Source organism: Schistocerca cancellata, chromosome 12 (genome assembly GCF_023864275.1).
Source record: "Schistocerca cancellata isolate TAMUIC-IGC-003103 chromosome 12, iqSchCanc2.1, whole genome shotgun sequence".
In the NCBI taxonomy this organism is placed as follows: Eukaryota; Metazoa; Arthropoda; class Insecta; order Orthoptera; family Acrididae; genus Schistocerca; species Schistocerca cancellata.
The window spans coordinates 39,449,761-39,463,350 of record NC_064637.1 but is presented as its reverse complement, the minus strand read 5'-3'; positions in this window follow the sequence as shown (position 1 = coordinate 39,463,350).

The following is a 13,590-nucleotide window of genomic DNA, read 5'->3' as shown; positions in this document are numbered from 1 at the left end:
ACATCTGCATCAGAATTTTTGGTGGTTCCACTTGGCACGATGTCCACAAGCAAGAGTCCTTCAGAATCGAAAAACACTGTATCCATAACTTTTCCAGCAGAAGGTGTGGTTTTGAAATTTTTTTCCTTGGGTGGATTTGCATGATGCCACTCCATTGATTGCCTCTTCGTCTCTGGTGAAAAGTGATAGAGGCATGTTTCATCACCTGTCACAATTCTTCCGAGAAATTCATCTCCGCTATTTTCGTACTGTTCCAAAAGTTCGCTGCATACAGTTTTTCTTGTTTCTTTGTGAGCCACTGTCAACATCCTGGAAACCAAACCGGCACAAACCTTTTTTAACACGCACACTTTCAGTATTCTGCAAACACTTTCTTCCCCTATCCCAACTTATCGTGACAATTCGTTCACTGTGATGCGTCTGTCAGCAGTCACCAATTCGTTAAATCTCTGCACTTTGTCTGGAGTGTGTGCAATACGAGGCCTGCCGCTGCGAGGACAATCCTCAATATAGTTTGCCCACTTTCATCACGTAACCTGCTTGCCCACCAACTAAAAGTACTGCGATCGACAGCAGCATCTCCGTACACCTTTTTCAACCTCTTGTGGATGTTTCCCACTGTCTCGTTTTCACAGCACAGGAATACTATGACAGTATGTTGCTTCCGACGAACGTCAAGTGTAGCGGCCATCTTGAAGAAATGCTGTGACGGCGCCACTCACGCGGACAGGTTGAACCAAGTTTGAAAACAAGCGGTAAGGATGTGTCTGCACACTGTAAAACTTTCACACATGCAGAATGAATACTGTATTTTTACAAAAATAGTTTGTATTTCTTTTGGAGTGACCCTCGTATGAGAAATGCAAAGGGCGTCTATAAAACAAAGCATTGCTACCAACCTACCGACACGCGAGTGCTGCCGCATGTGGACTTTGTACATAAAAACCCGCTATTTTCAAATATTCATGGTACAGATAGGAAACTATCGCGGAAGCTACGGGAAAAAAAGTCAGTGCCAGTCTTTGCCGTTCAGTCCTCGTAGATAGGACCCGTTCGAAAACATTTTTCCACACAAGTAACATATAAAAATGGTTCAAATGGCTCTGAGCACTATGGGACTTAACATCTGAGGTCCTCAGTCCCCTAGAACTTAGAACTACTTCAACCTAACTAACCTAAGGACAGCACACACATCCATGCCCGAGGCAGGTTTCGAACCTGCGACGGTAGTGGTCGCGCGGTTCCAGACTGTAGCGCCTACAACCGCTCGGCCACCCAATCTGGCCCTAGTAGTGGGGCAACAAATAAGTTGCCCCCATTACTCCTCCCTACTTCCCTCAGATATTAGGCAACTAATGATGGTCTAGTTTTTTTTTCTTTCAAAGAAAGTACTGTACAGACATTCCTCTACACCAGAAATAAATTGTCCTTTGGCCCTCGAGTTGGTCTCTCCCCTTCCACCTTCGTGTCCCATATCTTGCTAGACATCATCATCTCGCCCATTCTCTTAACATGTTCTTGTCATACTAACATTTTTTGTCCTCAATGTCCTCTGGTGTTACTTCCCTAACACTTTCATATCCATCCTTTCCATTTTTGTTTGTCATATTCGACTTTTCAAAAAGAAAAAAAAATATTTCTCTTGCTCACACTCTACTCTTTTTCCTCTTCATGACGCACGTTTTTGATGCATACACAATGGGCGTATAACAGATTGGGAAACTTATACCATCTTCAGAATGAGATTTTCACTCTGCAGCGGAGTGTGCGCTGATATGAAACTTCCTGGCAGATTAAAACTGTGTGCCCGACCGAGACTCGAACTCGGGACCTTTGCCTTTCGCGGGCAAGTGCTCTACCATCTGAGCTACCGAAGCACGACTCACGCCCGGTACTCACAGCTTTACTTCTGCCAGTATCTCGTCTCCTACCTTCCAAACTTTACAGAAGCTCTCCTGCGAACCTTCTTCTCAGTTTTCTCGGGGACTACTTCATTCTACGAAATCCTCCTCATTCTTCTCAGCTTGCCTTGCACGAACATCGGTCTAGTTTCTGGAGACAAAGTGAGAGTTAGAAACGGCCAGCGGGAATGCCAAGTGCCTCTGACGCAGAGTTTTGCAGGATTTACCCTTGAAACCGAGTGCCTGGAGGTTTTGTGTGTCACGGGGTGGGTCCCGGTGACGGGGTGCCCGCCGCCTACACGTGAGTCACCGGCGCAGCGACACTCGCCGGGAACGCCACCCCCGGCGCCGCCGCCTCTCCGCCCCCGCCAGCTGACGGCGGTGCAGCCTCCACGTGTCCCGCCGCTGTCCCTCTGCCGTAATTAAACCTGCAGCCGACCGCCGGTCCATTCGATAAGGTCGCACGCGCACACACACACGCGCGCGCGCTACACCCTAACGCGATTTCGCTGCAGCAGTAGCAGCCTGTTATTTTAATTTCTCGCGCTGCACCGGGGGCGGAGATTGCAAGACGGCACGTGGGGGCGGCCCACCCCCGCCGCTGACCTTTTGTTGCGGGATTAAATCTGCCCCGACTACCCACACCCTACCCCGCCCCCGGGTCTGGTCTTCTTGCACACGTCCCGGAATTACCATATGTAAATCACATTAGTGGCGGAGACTTTATTCCCACCCTCCCCCCTCCCTTTTCTCTTACGCCACCGCTACTGATGCGTTAGCGCCGTCACTGCAATTCGTCACAACTGGACCGAAACCTTACCCTCACCCAACTCGCTTTTCCTACTCACCGCATGGCGCGAAGTAGAAAAACCTTGAGCCTATTTCGCTACGGTTTGCACAACGAAATCATACGGTATCGCATTTAAACGACTCCTAGAGATAACAAAGTTCCTTCGTGTGAAGATTTAGAGCTCATACTAAGAGGGAAATTTAAGACAAAAACATGTCATCTGGCGGCCGGGGTGGCCGAGCGGTTCTAGGCCCTACAGTCTGAAACCGCGCGACCTCTAAGGATGCAGGTTCGAATCCTGCCTCGGGCATGGGTGTGTGTGATGTCCTTAGGTTAGTTAGGTTTAAGTAGTTCTAAGTTATAGGGGACTGATGACCTCAGAAGTTAAGTCCCAGTGCTCAGAGCCATTTGAACCATTTGAACATGTGATCTGCTGGTCAAGGTGAGTAAAAACTGGCCAAGGGCGAGTAGGGCTAGCTCTCTGAGGGCTCTGTGCAAACTATGTACAGGGGAAGGGAGGTAAGGTGGCCACTGTAAAGGAAATTAAATTTTCACCAAACGATGTCTATCGACAGGAGCTTACTGCCCACACTTTTTGAATATCCACACTAAAAGGTAGCACGCCAAATATTTGCCCTAAGTAAAAGCTAAAATAATATAACATCCAGGAGTGATATGCACTTTTCTGAAAGCTTACGAACTGGGAAATTTTCCCTATCAAAGGGGGGGGGGGGAGAGGTAAAGTGGTCAGTCCCATCGGATCCCATGTTTGTTGTTGTGGTTAGATGGCTCTGAGCACCATGGGACTTAACATCTGAGGTCATCAGTCCCCTAGAACTTAGAACTAATTAAACCTAACCAACCTAAGGACATCACACACATCCATGCCCGAGGCAGGATTCGAACCTGCGACCGTAGCGGTCGCGCGGTTCCAGACTGTAGCGCCTAGAACCGCTCGGCCACTCCGGCCGGCTTATTGTTCTGATTTTCGGACATACTATCTAGGCATCTTGACGACCTGGTATCTGAAACAATACCAAGTGTCTTGGGCACATCGTTCCCAATCGGATTTTTGTACATGGTCACATATAACAGAACGGAGATGATTTAAATGGTTCAAATGGCTCTGAGCACTATGCGACTTAACTTCTAAGGTCATCAGTCGCCTAGAACTTAGAACTAATTAAACCTAACTAACCTAAGGACATCACACACATCCATGCCCGAGGCAGGATTCGAATCTGCGACCGTAGCGGTCACGCGGTTCCAGACTGTAGTGCCTTTAACCGCTTGGCCACCAAGGCCGGCGGAGATGATTTAAAATAATGTAAATTAATTCAGGAGACAGAATGACAGGCGACAGCTTTTCGTGTAAAAGGGATTGGAAGTAAATCTGACCTGAAATATTACGCGTGATATTTGGAAGTAACAAACTCTTACCAGGTTAAACTACTTGGCCACTTCTCCCTATCGGACACCATACAGGCACTAGAGGTACATAGACGAAGCTATGAAACACAAACGAACAACAAGGAACTACGTCTGTAGTCCAAAAGACTTTGTTGAAGTACTGACATAGTAATAAAGTATTACTCTAAATATAAGTGAGGTAACAAGACTAGTGTAACTTACTTACATTAAAAATTGAAAATAAGAAAAGTTTGCACTAAAATAGAAGGGAACAAACTTCTGTGTCAAACTCACTGGCAAAAGTGATGGTGCATATTTTTGACCATTTCTCGGTAGGCGGCTGAGTTATTCAGGGCAAACACTATGCAATGGACACTTTTACCGTCTTGTCCACTGTACCCCAGGTTCCCCGGTAGACAGTTCATCCATCTCGAAAACAAAGAATCTCCGTAATTTTGTTATCTCTTATCGACATCGATAATGGCAAGACATCGGTCACGGTAATTCCAAAACTTTCGAGAATGTTTTAAGTTCTAACTTTAAATTTTTTTGTCCAGTTTCGCATTTGCTTTTGTAATTCCTGAGAAAAAAACGTCTTAAAAGATTAATAACAAACGACCAAAAATATTTTTTTTCCGTGTGACGCAATTACAAATGGTTCAAATGGCTCTGAGCACTACGGGACTTCTAAGGTCATCAGTCCCCTAGAAATTAGAACTACTTAAACCTAACTAACCTAAGGACATCACACACATCCATGCCCGAGGCAGGATTCAAACCTGCGACCGTTGCGCTCGCGCGCTTCCAGACTGTAGCGATTAGAACCTTTCGGTGACTCCGGCCGGCACGCAATTACAAACCAACAATTTTCGAATTCTTGTCCTTTACTTGTATTGTGACGCCTTGCTTCTTCCCGAATTTCATGATTCTAGGACAACGGGAAGAACCCTACAGATGTCGCTAAGTGAGTGTGAGTCTCAAAGTATGCCGTATAAACGGCCGTATCATTTCACTGCATTTACTTGGAAGTTTAAATTTTGTACACCGCCACAGACCTTAATACCTGACAAATTTTAACTTGATGCGTCAACCGTTGCTGAGAAAAAGGGTTCTTAACAGTCGGACAGACAAAGAGACAGCTGGACAGCAAAGTGATGCTATAAGGGATCTGATTTTACAGTCTGGGGTACGAAATACTAAAAACGATAGACATTCAGTAACGGTGGAGAGCTACAAGTAGAGCATAACGTACGAAAATAGGGAGGAACGACAAACAGATACGTAAACGCGTGAAAGAAAATTTATAGTTTTATAAGGACTGACGAAAGCAGAAAGATGATAATCGCACACGTAGTATAGATAAGTGTACCAATTATGCTGTACGCTACAAGAGACTGGATCACGAAGGAAACAGACACATTGGCAAAGTGCAGGGAAGTGACAACAACATGATAAGAAGTCGAATAGGTGTGACAAAAATTGAGAAGATGAAAAATTAATGTGTTCTGGGAGGAACTGTGAGAGACCAGCATAGTTCACTCACATTTATTTTGTGTGTTTATTTATTTTTCTTTCTTTGTATTTCCTCGCTAGCAAGCTAACTTTCCCCACACAAGACAAGATTCTTATATGATGATAACTTTTTCTTTTCATCAAAACTACTTTAACCCGCCAGCCAAGCAGTACAGGAAGGGACAGTCTGCGCTGACAAAACTGGCAACTTGTGGTGGAAGGAGGGGGGTCAGAGTGTGACCAAGAAGCGACAGATGGCAGCGTGTTAGCTCAATGTAAATCTGGGAAATGAATACTATAATGTGAAGAGAATTCACTAGCCTGGTACCACATATTTGGAACGGCGTCTATGCTCACCATGGCCACCACTAGCTTGCCTACCGACTTTACAACAACTTCAGCGGAAAGAAGCCTGCTGCCACATGTTTGGAACGACGTCTAACCTCACCATGGCAACCAGTGGTTCCAAATGGTTCATTTACATGCCTAGAGAGGACAACCCATGTACTGTCAAAACGATGTTCATTTATCCTACAAGTTTAAATATTTTTAACGCTTCTGACAGTAGCTGTTGAACAAACTAAGTTGTATGTGTGTTTACGTTTCTTTCTTGTCAATGTTCCTTTAACTAAGAAATGTTACATTGTTATTCAACCTATAACCCATTGGTTAGCGATGGCATCATTCTGTCAAAAGTGGGCGGAGCCTCCAGCATATAAAGTAGGACGTACACTGGTTTCTCCGGTAGTGATGTACCACCAGACGGAGGTTCTTGCTCATTGGTAATTCATCGTTTTATAACTTTAGAGGTTTATATATTTTTCTTTAATGTATGTAGCCCTCTGATCAAACTTTCTATTTGACTTGTACGTCTGAAGACGACTACAGTTGTGATCTAAACCGGTCACCGGAATAAATAAATTGTGATCAAGATTGTTTTTGATACTAAATACAAGTGACTTTACCTATCCCTATAGGAAATAATGAAGGGGATTCAGTTCAGGTGACCTGGCAGGCCATGTAACACAATACTGGCCATTAAAATGACTACACCAAGAAGAAATGCAGATGATAAACGGGTTTTCATTGGAGAAATATATTATACTAGAACTGTCATGTAATTACATTTTCACGCAGTTACGGTGCATAGATCCTGAGAAATCAGTACCCAGAACAAGCACCTCTGGCCGTAATAACGGCCTTGATACGCCTGGGCATTGAGTCAAACAGAGCTTGGATGGCGTGTACAGGTACAGCTGCCCATGCAGCTTCAACACGATACCACAGTTCATCAACAGTAGTGACTGGCGTATTGTGACGAGCCAGTTGCTCGGCCACCATTGACCAGACGTTTTCAATTGGTGAGAGATCTGGAGAATGTGCTGGCCAGGGTAGCAGTCGAACATTTTCTGTATCCAGAAAGGCCCGTGTACGACCAGCTACATGCGGTCGTGCATTATCTTGCTGAAATGTAGCGTTTCGCAGGGATCGAATGAAGGATAGAGCAACGGGTCGTAACACATCTCAAATGAAACGTCCACTGTTCAAAGTGCCGTCAATGTGTAACCAATGGCACCCCATACCATCACGCCGGGTGATAAGCCAGTATTGCGATGACGAATACACGCTTCCAATGTGCGTTCAGAGCGATGTCACCAAACACGGATGTGACCATCATGATTCTGTAAACAGAACCTGGATTCATCCGAAAAAAAAATGACTTTTTGCCATTCCTGCACCCAGGTTCGTCGTTTAGTACACCATCGCAGGCGCTCCTGTCTGTGATGCAGCGTCAGGGGTAACCGCAGCCATAGTCTCCGAGCTGATAGTCCGTGCTGCTGCAAACGTCGTCGAACTGTTCGTGAAGATGGTTGTTGTCTTGCAAACATCCCCATGTTGTGACTCAGGGATCGAGACGTGGCTGCACGATCCGTTATACCCATGCGCATAAGATGCCTGTCATCTCGACTGCTAGTGATACGAGGCCGTTGGGATCCAGCACGGCGTTCCGTATTACCCTCCTGAACCCACCGATTCCGTATTCAGATAACAGTCATTGGATCCCGACCAACACGAGCAGCAATGTCGCCATGGCCACCATATTCTCCAGTTCTCTCACCAATTGAAAACATGTGGTCAATGGTGGCCGAGCAACTGGCTTTTCACAATACGCCAGTCACTACTGTTGATGAACTGTGGTATCGTATTGAAGCAGCATGGGCAGCTGTACCTGTACACGCCATCCAAGCTCTGTTTGACTCAATGCCCAGGCGTATCGAGGCCGCTATTACGGCCAGAGGTGGTTGTTCTGGGTACAGACTTCTCAGGATCTATGCACCCAAATTTCGTGAAAATGTAATCACATGTCAGTTCTACTATAATATATTTGTCCAATGAATACCCGTTTATCATCTGCATTTCTTGTTGGTGTAGCAATTTTAATGGCCAGTAGTGTAGTTGTGAGCAATGTGGAAAACAGTAATGGTAGGCTGAGCAGCAGACAATTTAACTTCCATATTGCCTTAAGGTCGCTTCTGCGCCCCAGGTTCCCTACCTTAAATTGTGCAGTGAAGCATTCTCTGTGTAATGTTATATTTTTGCACGGTCTTACGAAAACACCCTGTATAACATAGTCCGTAATTCTGAAGAGACGTTCTAACAACCCTACCACAACAAAGGTCGAAATTTAATAATGATTGCGGTGTTGCTCACGCTGCTAAATACTGCATTTTCGGGCAACAACAAAGTTATGTGGCAGGAGTCATTAGTGCACAGTTAATAAAGTCATTACATGTAATAATGAATAAACTTGGCACTCATCTAATCGTGTTTGCCAGGCTGGTCTCGTTGTAAAATCATGGCTCAATCATCGAAAATCTAGGTTTTGATTCTAACCTCGGATGCAAAGAGGCCTAGGTTTTATTATTGCGATATTCAAAAGTTTTATATATGTGTTTCACAAACCATTCTTGAAGATTACACGGCCCGCATCTCGTGGTCGTGCGGTAGCGTTCTCGCTTCCCACGCCCGGGTTCCCGGGTTCGATTCCCGGCGGGGTCAGGGATTTTCTCTGCCTCGTGATGGCTGGGTGTTGTGTGCTGTCCATAGGTTAGTTAGGTTTAAGTAGTTCTAAGTTCTAGGGGACTGATGACCATAGATGTTAAGTCCCGTAGTGCTCAGAGCCATTTTGAAGATTACACTTTTGCAGGACAATGATGATGTAAAAAAGTAATCAGCACTTCGAATTCAAGTTACACTTCTTTTTTATTGCTTTTGTTGCAATGGCACGTAACACATAAAATATCACTTCACAATACAAAACATACTTGAAAACATCTTGATGGTTCTGAGGTGGTTCTGAGCACTATGGGACTTAACATCTGTGGTCATCAGTCCCCTAGAACTTAGAACTACTTAAACCTAACTAACCTAAGGACTTCACACACATCCATGCCCGAGGCAGGATTCGAACCTGCGACCGTAGCAGTCGCGCGGTTCCGGACTGAGCGCCTGAACCGCGAGACCACCGCGGCCGGCGAAAAACATCTTCGTCACTGGTAAAGTTCACATTTTATGAACTGGCTATAATATGCATGTTTCCAACATGACGTCGAAGACTTGACCCTCTGAAGGTACGACTCTCTAACAACTAATTACCGCTTACGCGCCCAAAAATCAAGAGTTACAAGTACGTGAAAGATCACAGTGACAAAAGAGAGAATTCACGTAAGGATAATATCGTTGCAATATAAACATATTGATGTATCGAAGTACCTCTACATTAATGGAATCAAATCTGAATGTTGTCTCAGAAATTTGTTAACTACTTTACAGAAACACAGTAGAATATTGCTGGTATCGAGAGGTCGAGCTGAGGTGCCGTAATGGTTACGTAATTCAAGTAGCATTACAACGTCAGTCACGTTTTCCAACCCTACAGTTTTTTGGATTCGAGTCCTGTCGACGCGCGTCGGCTGTGATCTGCGATCGCCCGCAGGTCGTGGAGTGGACGCCCCCGCAGGCGGCGCCTGTGTGCGGACGCGGGGGCACCTGGGTTCGAGCCCTGCGGCCGGAGCCCGCATGGCGCGGCCGAAAAGCTGCCGCCGGCGGTGGGTTTGAAGTGGCGGGCCGCCCGCATCGGCCGCGCGCCGAGGGCGGAAAACCCTCCGCCACTCACTCCACGCCGCGCCGCACCGCCGCCACCACAGACAGCGCCGCCCCGATCGGTCGCAGTTCGGCCGGTCTGCTCTGCGGTCATAGGCGCGCTGCGTGCACGCAGACCGCAGCGCTCATACGCACGTGCGGTCGGTGCGTGCAGAGCCGCCGCGTTAAAACTACAGCTTCCTGCGACTGCGTCCCGTCCTGCACATCAACCGATCCCTGCGATGGGTCATCGTAAACTTTTATTTACCGCCTCTAAAAAAAATGTCTCTCAGAAATAATATTGGTCCGAATATGATACCCTGAGGAACAAATGTACAGGGTGATTCAAAAAGAATACCACAACTTTAGAAATTTGAAACTCTGCAACGCCAAAAGGCAGAGCTAAGCACTATCTGTCGGCTAATTAAGGGAGCTATAAAGTTTCATTTAGTTGTACATTTGTTCGCTTGAGGTGCTGTTGACTAGGCGTCAGCGTCAGTTGATGCTAAGATGGCGACCGCTCAACAGAAAGCTTTTTGTGTTATTGAGTACGGCAGAAGTGAATCGACGACAGTTGTTCAGCGTGCATTTCGAACGAAGTATGATGTTAAACCTCCTGATAGGTGGTGTATTAAACGTTGGTATAAACAGTTTACAGAGAATGGGTGTTTGTGCAAAGGGAAAAGTTCTGGACGGCCGAGAACGAGTGATGTAAATGTAGCACGCATCCAGCAAGCGTTTGTTCGCAGCCCAGGAAAATCGACTCGCAGAGCTAGCAGAAAGCTGCAAATTCCACAATCAACTGTATGGAGAGTCCTAAGAGAAATAACAGCGGCAATCCAAACTGTTACGCCTGATATGCTACAGAGAGTGTGGAACGAGTTGGAGTATCGGGTTGATATTGCTCGAGTGTCTGGAGGGGGCCATATTGAACATCTCTGAACTTGTTTTTGAGTGAAAAAAAAACCTTTTTAAATACTCTTTGTAATGATGTATAACAGAAGGTTATATTATGTTTCTTTCATTAAATACACACTTTTAAAGTTGTGGTATTCTTTTTGAATCACCCTGTATTTTGGCTCCGCTAAGTGTTACGGTAAACATACCCAACAGATATACCGGGTGATCAAAATGTCAGTATAAATTTGAAAACTGAATAAATCACAGAATAATGTGGCTGGAGAGGTACAAATTGACACACATGCTTGGAATGACATGGGGTTTTACTAGAACCAAAAGAATGCAGACGTTCAAAAAAATGTCCCACAGATGGCGCTTCATCTGATCAGAATAGCAACAATTAGCATAACGAAGGAAAACAAAGCAAAGATAACGTTCTTCACAAGAAATGCTCAATATGTCCACCATCATTCCTCAACAATAGCTGTAGTCGAGGAATGATGTTGTGAACAGCACTGTAAAGAATGTCCGGAGTTATGGTGAGGTATTGGCTTCGGATGTTGTCTTCCAGCATCCCTAGAGATGTCAGTCGATCCCTTGCGACTTTAGGTAACCTCAATTCCAATAATCGCACGGACTGACGTCTGGGGACCTGGGAGGCCAAGCATGACGGAAGTGGCGGCTGAGCACACGATCATCACCAAACGAGGCGCGCGAGAGAACTTTCACGCGTCTAGCAATATAGGGTGATTTTTTTGGTTCTAATAAAACCCCATGTCATTTCAAGAATGTGTGTCAATTTTTATCTTTCTATCTACATTATTCAGTGGTTTATTAAGTTTTCAAATTTATGCTGACTTTTTGATCACCTGGTACTTCAATGCGACACATTTTTCCCCCACGACGTGTGATATTGTGGAGACGCGCCAGGATAGCCGTCTTGATAACGACGGAGTGCGGTGTGCTGGCCAGCCTTGACGCGATTTCTACGCGGTTTCCCAAATCCCACTAGCTGAATACCCGTCTGTCATCCAACATCACATTATTCGCGAACGTTCACAATGCTTAAGCTGATTTTCAGACATGTAAGTCGACAGGTCGGGGTGTAATCCGATTTCGGTTGTACGAAGTATATTTCTCTGCACTGACCGCATAGCTTGCATTTATCGCGTATCTTTCGCCCAACACAAAGCCCCAAGTGATTGGAAAAAACTCGGGCATGGATGTGTGTGATGTCCTTAGGTTAGTTAGGTTTAATTACGAGGTGCATTCAAGTTCTAAGGCCTCCGATTTTTTTTCTCCGGACTGGAAAGAGATAGAAACATGCGCATTGTTTTAAAATGAGGCAGCGTACATTGTGAAAACGTCCCAGAGATAGCAGCACCATACAGCAGGTGTAATTTTACCGTCAGCGGCGAGAATGAGAACTGTTTTAAATACTTAAAATGGCGACGTTTTCCTTACTTGAACAGCGTGCAATCATTTGTTTTCTGAATTTGCGTGGTGTGAAACCAATTGAAATTCATCGACACAATCCTGCATGAGGACCTGAAAATGCGAAAAGTGTCATCCAGGTGGGTGCCACGAATGCTGATGGACGACCACACGGCTGCCCGTGTGGCATGTTGCCGAGCAATGTTGACGCGCAACGACAGCACGAATGGGACTTTCTTTTCGTCGGTTGTGACAATGGATGAGACGTGGATGCCATTTTTCAATCCAGAAACAAAACGCCAGTCAGCTCAATGGAAGCAGACAGATTCACCGCCACCAAAAAAATTTCGGGTAACCGCCAGTGCTGAAAAAATTATGGTGTTCATGTTCTGGGACAGCGAGGGCATAATCCTTACCCATTGCGTTCCAAAGGGCACTACGGTAACAGGTGCATCCTACGAAAATGTTTTGAAGAACAACTTCCTTCCTGCACTGCAACAAAAATGTCTGGGAAGGGCTGCGCGTGTGCTGTTTCACCAAGCCAACGCACCCGCACATCGAGCTAACGTTACGCAATAGTTTCTCCGTGATAACAACTTTTAAGTCATTCCTCATGCTCCCTACTCACCTGACCTGGCTCCTAGTGACTTTTCGCTTTTTCCAACAATGAAAGACACTCTCCATGGCTGCACATTCACCAGCCGTGCTGCTTTTGTCTCAGCAATTTTCCAGTGGTCAAAACAGACTCCTAAAGAAGCCTTCGCCGCTGCCATGGAATCATGGCGTCAGCGTTGTGAAAAATGTGTACGTCTGCAGGGCGATTACGTCGAGAAGTAACGCCAGTTTCATCGATTTCGGGTGAGTAGTTAATCAGAAAAAAAAATCTGAGGCCTTAGAACTTGAATGCACCTCGTAGTTCTAAGTTCTAGGCGACTGATGACCTCAGAAGTTAAGTCGCATAGTGCTCAGAGCCATTTTTGACTGGAAAAAAGCGCAGGATATTTCCGTAAGAGCGTGCAAAAATGTAACAGAACGTAGAACCATTGAGGTAGGGAACTTGCGGTTGCAGCAGCAGCTTAAGTGTGTATGGAAGTAAACATGTCTACTGCTTCGTACAGCGTTACTGTTTTCCACCTTGTTTACAACTAACATGCGTACGAGTTTACACGTATTGTGCTCTTTATTTACATGTACATTCTTTATTTCCTGCAAGGAAAGGAGGAAGGTGGGCCTGATTATTAGGAAGTATTTCCTGGTCGCTGGACTGGAACGGGAGGTCCTGTTCCGTGGGCGTGCAGGTCACCTGACCTGGATCCTCTTTGATTGTTTCCGTTGGGGACACCTAAAGTCACACGTCTATGAGACCACAGTGGGTACCGAGATGGAATTATTTGTCAGAATTGTAGCTGCCTGTGATGTGATTCGAGACGCACCTGGGATATTTGTCAGGGTGCGTCAGAATCTTGTTCGCCGATGGCCGATGTCACGTTTCCATTGAGG